At 35.2% G+C, this 11,167-nt stretch overlaps 1 long non-coding RNA gene across 1 annotated transcript; it reads left to right on the forward strand.

Annotated features, from left to right (window-relative positions):
- The first annotated feature begins 10,373 nt into the window (after window positions 1–10,373).
- On the forward strand, window positions 10,374–10,790 carry LOC131612768 (uncharacterized). The gene is made up of 3 exons (XR_009287475.1): window positions 10,374–10,455; window positions 10,549–10,644; window positions 10,729–10,790. It is a non-coding gene; the product is annotated as an uncharacterized LOC131612768 (long non-coding RNA).
- Window positions 10,791–11,167: the final 377 nt, after the last annotated feature.

The following is an 11,167-nucleotide window of genomic DNA, read 5'->3' on the forward strand; positions in this document are numbered from 1 at the left end:
TTGATTGATAAAGCTCGCACTAAGGGTGCAACCCTTACAAATAGAGAACACTAGAAAATGATTGCATCGGATAAAGGAAGTTTAAACCAATCGTAGTAATTGGATCTAAACTTAGAATATCCGCTAGATAACCATCTCCAAGAAAGGAAAATAATATTAGAACAAACGACATCAAAACAAAAAACACTCCCGTCGAATATGATAGCATTCCGCATGATCCAAAGACACCAAATCGTAGATAACCATACCACATTGATCTTAGCCTTTCTACAAATGTTCTTCACCTTTTCTTGTAAAACCCCAAAATCAAGAAACTCCGCAATGGTGATCGCCTCCGGTATGCCAAGCCAAGCGTACATATGTTTCCAAATCTCTTTCGCCCTATGACAATGAAAAAAGAGATGAAAAGAAGTTTCAACATGATCACCACAAAACTCACAATCCGGATTAGCCAAATTAGAGACTCCTCTTAACAATAAAAGATCTTTTGATGGAAGGCGCTCGACGAAAAATCTCCAAGAAAACATCTTAATCTTTGGCGGTAATGGAATGCTCCACATAACTTTCAAAGAACGAATCACATGAAGATCCCAAGCTACGGATTTAGAGTTATTAATTATCCACGAAATGCCCGCTACCGTAAAATCCTTATCCGAATTAATGAACCAACCGTAAGTGTCACTCGCAACATCACTCGGAATGTAACCCTCCACTAGCTCACGAAACCGGTGCCAAGTCGGCAAAGAAGCCGCAGCTGCCCCCACCGCCGAATCACTACCGTCTTCCCGGGAAAATAAAACTTGAACATTCCACAAATGTCTTCCGTCAACCCAACTCAAAATCTCCGCTACCGAACAAAATTTCTTGGGAGATAAATCATACAAATCCGGGAATATTCAATATTATGTTTTACTCTTGGAGATTGTTATGTAATAATGATTCCAACTCTAAGATTATTTTCTATGATTGGTATAAATTACCTCTAAATAGTATCAACTCCAAATAAAATTTTGTAAGGGTTGCACTCCTGGTGCGATTTCTTAATACCAATGTCTATTAAAAAAAAATTATTCTTTAATAAAACACATAACTTTACATTTTAATAAGACAACGAGATCTTTTAAGGCGGCTAGCTGCAAGGTCAACTATATCCATTATATTAAGATGAACTAAGTTTAATTTAATAATAGGAGATTGAGAGTTTAGAGGTAAAAGTGGGAATTAACATAAAGAAGTGAGGTTAGCTATCTATCTTTGGCGTTTGTTCGCCAACCTAACTTTTAAGAGTACTTATACATGTATACTATTTTCCATACACTCCTTTCAATTCTTCTTAGTTTTTTTTTTTTACAAATAAATGTGAATTATATATGTCTTATATAAAAAAAAAATTGAATCTTATCTACTCAACATAAAAAGTTGGAATTAGTTACCTTTAATGTAAAATGCTTTGGAAACAATCAAAAAATATACTATTTAATAATTAATTAAATAGGACAAAATTAAATAATGCAATATAATTTGTGGAATGTACACTACCCAATTTTTTGTGATGGGTAGAGAAGTTGTCCCCATAAAAAAGTGGACATTGAGGAGTACTTTTATGTTAAAAGACCCATATTTGTTTAGCTGAGTATTTGACTTTTAGGTTACTATTAGGTTCAATGTAAATGTTTTCATCTCATAATGACCTATTAGTAATATTAGAGCCAATGGTTCAAGTAAGAGACTGACTCTTTATATCAAAAATCTTCTTGATATAGTAGTATTCAGGCAGCGTGTTATGTCGATGTGTTCGTGACGTGGTAAGAGTGTATGTTAACGGTAGTGAAAATATGTGAATGATAGAGCTTCCGCTTGAGATGGAGCATAATGGATGGACTCTTGAAGGAGAGATTGTTGAGAAACAAGTGAGTTGTGTAAGTCTCGTATTGCGTGAAAAAGTGGAGGTTGGACATTTTATAAGTAAGAGGACCCGTACATTTATTAACTTAAGGTTGTTGGTGAATATATGACATCTCTCAAACTTGTTTGGGTCACTCTTTGAATTTTAGTTGAGTGTTTGTTTCAATGTGAATGCTTATCCTCCTGATGACCCATCAATTTTGACATGAGAGTGTAACTTTTTTTAAAAAATTTAGTTTGTTTCTTTTTTTTATTTTTTATAAGAAAATTTGTATTATTGGAAGTAGAAGGGTACTTCTACTCAATACAACAAAATGAGTTTGAGCATAACATCACATTGAAAAATACATATACAATAACTGATCACGTGCTTGCAAGCCAAATTCAAGAAACTCCACACCTACATATACAATAACTTACTTTCCGAACATTTTCATATAGTAACTAATGCAACAAATATTCAACCAACAACCTAGTAAAGTCACACGGAACACATTCAACATTGTGAATTACAATTAGGAAAAATATATATATCACTCTTCTTTAGTTGAATCCTTATCTCTTCTATGAGCTTGGCCAGTTCTATGCAATATGCTTCTTGTTGTGTCCAATAGTGCATCATTCAACATTATGAATTACAATTAGGAAAAATATATATCACTCTTCTTTAGTTGGATCCTTATCTCTTCTTTGAGCTTGTCCAGTTTCATGCAATATGCTTCTTGTTGTGTCCAGTGTTGAAACATTTTATAGGACAGGTATTTTCTTTACCACATCCACATGGATTGGTGATATTACCGCCGTTCTATAGTTGAAATTATTTTGAGCATAAGGTTCAAAAGAGTTTTTGTTTCGCAACGGAATGATCACATAAAAAGTTTAAGTAACAGTAAACGAGTTTTGGTTTTAAAAACGATTAGTAAAAACGTGTCAAGATTAGGATTTGATATTCTATTTCGTACGTATTTTCTTAATAAAGCATGTGAACTCATAAATGATTAATATAATCACATATATCCTCTCAATATGTTTCATCTCTAAAACATATTGTGAGTTTTATCATTTTGATCCATATATGATCTCTTAACCTAACTATCAAAATGATTACTATACAAGCTTGATATTAGTGAATATCAACTCACAAGATTATTTCTAGAGATTGATTGTTGGTAGATTAAAAACCTATGTCAAGATATGAAACTCATTTCTTAATAATGATCCAAATCAAATATAAACCATAAAACAAGGTTTTTCACCATATATTAATCATCACTTGTTCACAAACACAAGATTAAGAGAAATACATACACATGATAAGATTATCTACCTCTAATCTTGACACAAAGAGATGTTTAGCCACCCATTTCCCTAATGACTTGCATAACAAGCAACAAACAAAGCTTTTGGATATTCAAACTTGAAAGATCAAAGATTGAAGATTAAAAACTACGCTTTTCGTTAAGAAATGAAGAAAAAGGTATTTTTGCTCTCACAATGTTTCTAGGTCACAAAAGTGTGTTATGATGATAATATTCCCAAAATAACTACAAAAGTGCCTAAATACACAAGAGCCGCACACCCAGATTCGTCGGGCGAATCCCCTTTACAAAAAACACGTGCCAACAATAGTGCACAAGAGAAGTAGAAAATATCTCCATTCGCCGGCCAGACCAGATATCTCGCCTGGCGAATCTCGCTCGCCTTCCCTTTTGTCGGGAAAATCCCCAAGCCAATCACTCCAGGGACTACTGCCTTCACTCGCCCGGATATTCCTGAGCTTCGTCGGGCGAACGCTCGCCTACACACCACACAATTCGTCGGGCCAGCCGTTCTAAACACAGACACCTTCTGCGTCGACCAAATCTTTGATTATTCGACTTTTCTCCCAACTTTTGTTGCACTTTTGTGATCATAAAACACTGAAAAACTAGCAAACACGTTAAAAATACCAAATATGTACATTTTGCAAGAATCACTTATTTACATAAGCTATTTTAATCAAAAGCCAAGGAAAAGGCTTAAAAGTGTCACAATTTTGCATGAAAATTAAACTACACTTCACACTTAACATCCAACAGTGGGTCATAAAATATGTGTGTGTGTGTGTGTGTGTGTGTGTGTGTGTGTGTGTGTGATTTAATAGGACACGTGTGTTAAACTTTATTCTCCAAAAACTTCCTCTTACCTTTTGCCTCCCATCACAACATTTTATTCTATGTATTATAATTTGCCCCAAACCGCATTCAAATCACTGTCGAACATTCTACCTTAGTGGCTTGCAGCAATCGATTCAGATAATCTTTGTTTGATACAACATGCACCAGAAAAGATAAAACACATACCAAATACCATACCACATAAGATGAAATTCTGGTACACAAATACTAGATGTCAAATCAAATGTCACGACACTGATAATAGACCAGTCCTAACAACAATAACAATTATAATGATATAATACGTTGTTGAAAGTAAATAACATAGGTAATTGTTAACCCAGTTCAGTGCAACATCACCTACTCTAAGGACATCCAAGCTAGGGAGGAAATCCACCAAATTTGTATTAGTTAGAAGCCTAAGTAAACAACCTCTTGTTTACAATTTTCTCACCTAATCACTACCCGTGCTATTTCTATCTAAGACACTCCTAGATATGAGACCATTCTCACTTCCCATCAAACACACAACAGTGATAACAACAAAGACAATCAAATATAGAAGACACTCTTCCAAGACACACAATCCACTTTTGTTTAAAAGCTTATGAGTGATTGACAAATTACAACTCAAACTCAATCCAACTCTAATATCAAGATGATAATAGAGTGACTCACAATGAACAATGAACAAACTAAAACCCTAAAAAAACACTTCAATCGCACAACTTAGTTACACCATTAGGTTTAGAATGTTCTATTGAATAGATTTTCATAAGCACGGGCTTCGTGCTCTTTAGTTGATTTGAAACGCATATCCAAAAATAGCAGGTCCAAATCTTCTACATAATCTTCTCCTTAAAATAACGAACAAATATCACATGTTTCCTAAAATGTCTCAACATTGACCTATTTTATGAAACAAGTGCACGACTGGAATAGAAACGGTTGTTCCAAAATAAATCATTCTTGTACTACAAAAATATGAGAGATAAAATAACATAGGATCTCTCATTAAATAAATCAAATCTTCCAAGAAGTAAAACCTGAACCTGCACTGATGTTTGGTACAACATGTCAAGATATCCTGCTTAACATCTATCTGCAGTGATTTTTGACCAGTATGTCTAGACATCTTACACAACATCTTTCTATGATACTGTTTTATCAAAATTGATTCTTATCATAAAATCACAGAACTAACATAAGAGATTGATATACTCGATTTGAAGGACCGGGTAACACCACATTAAGTATGCATAGCCCTTAGATCCTTGAAATCTATATTCTCCAGGCAAAGAGTTTAAGTCTAAACTATAGGAAGTCGACTGAAGGGGGTACAATATCTCCATAAATTCTATTGGGCTAGTATTTGTAGGCTATGTAGAGAAACCAGTGGATTTAAAATTCAATCACAATATTTAACAACTTTCAATCCAAGAAAACTGAATTATAACATCCACTAAAAGCCCTCACTACGCCAAATTTAAGTTTTAGCAGCACACCTACTAAAGCGCTTCTAGTAAAAAGCGCTGTTATAGGTTGCACTAAAAACAAAATAAAAAAACACGCTAAAAAAGCGCTCTTAAAGGGGGGGGGGTAATGAAAGCGCTTTTCAAAAGCGCTCTTATAGGGGGGGCTATGAAAGCGCTTTCTAAAAGCGCTCCTAAAGGGGGGGGGGGGTATGACAGCGCTTTTCAAAAGCGCTCTTATAGGGGTCTTATAGTGGGGGATATGAAAGCGCTTTTGAAAGCGCTCTTAAAGGGGGGGTTACAAAAGCGCTTTTTAAGAGAAAGCGCTGGCATAGGTGGCCCTTCTAAAGCGCTTTTCAGAAGCGCCCTCGTAGGTGTTTTAAAATAAAACAAATTAAACTTGCCCCAATTAATTTCAGAAGCGCTTCTCAGTATCTTTCTCTTCTTCTCCTCGCGAACAAACACCCAGAATCCCTAAATCTCAGATTCTTCCCTAAATCAATTTCAGTTCCTCCGTCCTCCGTCTCCGCCGCCGTTTCCGCCTCCGTCTCCGCCTCCGTTCGCCGTTTCCGCCTCCGTCCGTTCTCCGTTCTCCCTCCGTTCTCCGTTCTCCCTGCATCCCTTTAGGTAATTTCTAAGTTTTTGAATATGCTGTATGTGGGTTGCTATATGTTCTTATTCATACTGCTATATGTTTTTGAATATGCTTATGAGAATTTGTTTGGAATTTTATATGGAACATTTAGAATCTTTAGAACTGACATTTAGAACAACACTGACATTTGGAACAACACTGAGTTTTGGTGGAAAGATTGAGGAAATTCTGAAATTCTGGGGAGTTTCATAGTTATGGTGAATTGATGAAATTGGATGATCATGTTTTGTGTTGTTGTTTGGATAATCATGGTAGAATTATGATTTAGTAAATCTTACATGTATGATTATGAGTTTTGAATCTTCCTTATTAGTTTTATGAGAGTTTAGGTGGTTTGAGTTGTGACATAAAACTAAGATTCAATGATGAATTGGAGTAAAATTAAAAGATGGAAATATGGTGTTTTGATAGTTAAAACATGTGTATAACTTGTTCCATGAATGGTGATAGATCAAAATTAGGAAATAATTAGGGGTCATTCTTATGCCATAATATTGGCGTAGCTTTTTGTTTGTTGGTTGTTGTGGTTTGTTGAATTGGAGTAAAATTAGAAGATGGAAATATGGTTGTTGTATCATTAAAAAAAACCACTTTTAATGATACAAAGAAATTTATAAAAAAAAACAAAAACTATAACAAACGGTTGCTATAGTAATAGAAATTAAGAGTTGCATTTTAAACTTTTTGCTTCTTAAGAGAAATAACACCCTCTTATTTTCCAAAAATACTTGAATTCATCCTTTTAAAATGTTAAAACTTGACACTTTTTGTTTTCTTTAAAAATGAATAATTTTATTGCATGCACTTTAGTTCATTTTAATAAAAAATATATATACATGTGTTTCTCTATTTTTTTTTTTTGGTTACATGTGTTTCTCTATTTTTATTTATAATATAAGGAACATGTGTTTCTCTATTTTTTAGTTCAAATTTGCTTTCATAAAAAATGTTTGAATTTTAATATAAAAAGAAATTTCACTTTTTAAATTTATAGTTTGTTATAGTTTGTTATTTTCTTCTTTTTAAATTTTAATATCAATTTAGTGTCTCTCAACCAATTTTTTGGTTTGTGGACTTATATTACCTTGAAATAAGGTAATGTCTTCTTTAAGAAATCAGGTATTCTGATTAGGTATTCTATTATGATGATAGCTATTTATTATCTTGACAGAATTCCTTAGTACCTGATAGAGAAACCAAGAAGCATTTGTTTAGCTTAATTAAGTCATGGATAAGACATGGATGAGATCAAACCGATTGTCGAAAGAGTACGAGAAAGGGGTATGGAAATTCGTTGAGTTTGCGGTTGCGCACTCCGAAGACCCGCTTCGAATGTCGTGTCCTTGCTTGGGTTGCTGTTATGGGGATAAGGTTGACGGGAAACAGTTGGGATCCCATTTACTACGGTTTGGAATTGATAGAAGTTATACATGTTGGACAATGCATGGTGAGAAAAGTAACGGGAATGCTGGGTCGAGTTGTAATAGGAAGTATGCTTCAAACGACGATTGCACAGACACATACGATTGTGATCGAGTCGAAGAGATTGCAGAAGCGCTTGAAGAAGATCTTGCGGATTGTCCCAAAATGTTTGAGAGGTTGGTAAGCGATGCAGAGAAACCGTTGTATGATGGTTGTTCAAAATTCACAAGATTGTCTGCGGTGTTAAAGTTGTACAACTTAAAGGCGGACAATGGATGGTCGGATAAAAGTTTCACAGAGTTATTAGCCCTTATGAAAGATATGCTACCAGAGGATAATGTTCTTCCCAATCGAACGTATGAAGCCAAAAAGATGTTGTCCTCTATTGGCATGAGCTATGATAAGATACATGCATGTCCAAACGATTGCGTTTTGTTTCGAAACGAGTATGCAGCGTTGAATGAGTGTCCTAAATGTGGTGCCCCTCGATATAAGAAAAAGTTGTCTCCTGCTAAAGTCTTATGGTATTTTCCTATAATTGCGAGATTTAGACGCATGTATCGTAGTGAGACCGATTCAAGACACTTGACTTGGCATGCAGATGAAAGAATTATTGATGGAAAGTTGCGACATCCGGCAGACTCACCACAATGGATGAAAGTTGATACTGATTATCCTGAATTTGGAAAAGAAGCAAGAAACCTTCGGTTGTCATTGTCTACTGATGGAATGAACCCGCATGGTATTCAAAGTATCTCGCATAGCACATGGCCTGTGATTCTTATGATCTATAACCTACCTCCGTGGCTATGTATGAAGCGTAAGTACATGATGTTATCAATGCTAATTTCTGGGCCTAAACAACCAGGGAATGACATAGACGTATACTTGGCACCGTTAATCGAAGATTTAAAGTTTTTGTGGGACAACGGTGTGGAGGTTTACGATGGGTATAGGAAGGAAAGTTTCAACTTGAGGGCGATGTTGTTTGGAACAATTAATGATTTTCCAGCATACGGAAATCTATCCGGGTACAGCAATAAAGGTCAAAAGGCGTGTCCCGTTTGTGAAGATGAAACCGATACGACACGATTGGATCTTTGTCAAAAGAATGTCTTTCTCGGCCATCGTAGATTCTTAAATTCTAATCATCACTACCGTGGGTGGAGAAAAGCATTCAACGGAAAGGCCGAACATGGTACAACCCCGCCTTTTTTGTCAGGTGATCAAATTTTTGAAAAGGTGAAAGATGTGAGCACTCAGTTTGGCAAGCCTTTTGCACATTCACTTGTCAAGGGTGGGTGGAAGAAGAAGTCCATTTTTTTTGAACTTCCATATTGGAAGTCGTTGTACGTAAGACATTTCCTGGATGTTATGCATATTGAAAAAAATGTATTTGACAGCGTCATAGGTACGTTACTCAATATACAAGGAAAGTCTAAGGATGGCCTTAACATAAGGAAGGACATGGTAAACATGGGGATGAGAACTGAATTGGGACCCGTGACGAAAGGAAGACGAACATATCTGCCACCTGCTGTTTACACTCTATCTAGAAAGGAGAAGAAAACATTGTGTAAGTTCCTCAGTGAAGTTAAAGTTCCAGAAGGCTACTCTTCAGATATTAGAAGACTTGTGTCCATGAAAGATCTCAAGTTAAAGAGTTTGAAGACGCATGATTGTCATGTTATAATGGAACATTTTTTACCAATAGGTATACGTTCTATTCTGCCAGAAAAAGTAAGAAGCGCAATAACTAAGTTGTGTTTCTTCTTCAGGTCAATTTGCAGTAAGGTGGTCGATCCCGCGATCTTACCAACATTGCAAAAAGAGATATTTGTTACTTTATGTGATCTTGAAATGTATTTTCCTCCCTCGTTTTTTGACATAATGGTTCATCTAGTCGTTCATCTTGTGAAAGAGACACAATTGTGCGGACCAGCTTATATGAGATGGATGTACCCTGCTGAACGTTATATGAAAATATTAAAAGGGTACGTGAAAAACAGAAGTCGACCGGAGGGTTGTATTGCCGAACGATACGTTGTTGAAGAAGCGGTTGAGTTTTGTACTGAATATCTGTCAAATGTTCAATCAATTGGACTCCCCAAATCTCATATTGTCGAAAAAAAAGAAGGAAAAAGGCTAATTGGAAATAAAGTTGTGACAGTATCAATGCTCGAACGGGATCAAGCGCACTTGTATGTTCTGCACAATGAGATTGAGGTTGAGCCGTATGTTGAAATGCACAAGGTTGTTCTCCGAGATTTAAATCCAAATAGAAATGAGAACTGGATAGTACGAGAGCACAATCGAAGTTTCATACCGTGGTTTAGGGATCATATTTATTCAAAGTATCGTTCAGATCCTGCTTCAGTAACAGAAAGGTTGAGATGTTTAGCCTATGGTCCAACTGTAATTGTGCTTTCTTATAGCGCATACGCTATTAATGGATACACATTTTATACCAAAGAACAGGATGATAAAAGTACTATGCAAAATAGTGGTGTTACCTTGGTAGCTGAAGTACTATTGTTTTTTATTTATAGAGCACACTGGTTGCTGCTTGCTATCAACCCTATAAGGGAAGTCGTGTATTATCTGAATTCGGTAAATGGTGAATGGACCAATTATCCGGCCATGAAGGACATCGTTGATTTGTAAGTGGGATCGTTCTAAATATATATTCGTGTATATTTATATATATATTTACTTATTTGTGGGATTGATCTAAACATATGCTTTTATATATTTGTTAATTAGATCAATACAAGTGTTCCGAAGTCAACGGGACGCACAGGTATCCCGAACTAAATCTAGCAACATTACTTGGATCCAAGTGCAGGTACATTATTTTTCACAATGTTGCTTATAATATATTTATGCTACTTGATAAAACAATGCACAACTATAGAATCTTATTTGTTTTTCTATGTAGTGTCCGCAACAGCGAAACAGTTACGATTGCGGATACTTTGTATTGAGGTTTATGAAAGAAATCCTTCAGGCAAATCAATTAGAGATTCCGCTCACGGTATGAATTTATAACTTAAGATAATTTCATATAATTTATTACATTTAACTAAATGTATCATTCATATTTTTTTTTGTTTTGTAGTACCTTGACGAATTCCGTACCGCTGGATACCCGAAACTTAAGTTGGAAGAAATAAAAGAGGGTTTGTGTCATTTTTATATTAAGCGCTTTTTCATGTAGGATTTGTGTCGAATTGAAGTACTATAATATTATTGATGTTGTAATGATGTATATATATAATTTTGGATATTATAATGGTATTATATTAGTATATATATATATATATATATATTGTCTTACTGATGGCTGAAATAATATCGTCGAAAATAAATTACAGGTCGAAAATATTACAGGCTGAAAACATATTACAGGTCGAAAATATTACAGGTCGACTGGGAGGATTAAATTACAGGCTGCACATTAAAATACCTCATTTAGCTACTAAAGCGCTTTTTAAAAAGCGCTCTTAAAGGCCCACATACAAAAGCGCTTCTTTTTAAAAGCGCTGCCAAAGATTAAT

Source organism: Vicia villosa, linkage group LG1 (assembly GCF_029867415.1).
Source record: "Vicia villosa cultivar HV-30 ecotype Madison, WI linkage group LG1, Vvil1.0, whole genome shotgun sequence".
In the NCBI taxonomy this organism is placed as follows: Eukaryota; Viridiplantae; Streptophyta; class Magnoliopsida; order Fabales; family Fabaceae; genus Vicia; species Vicia villosa.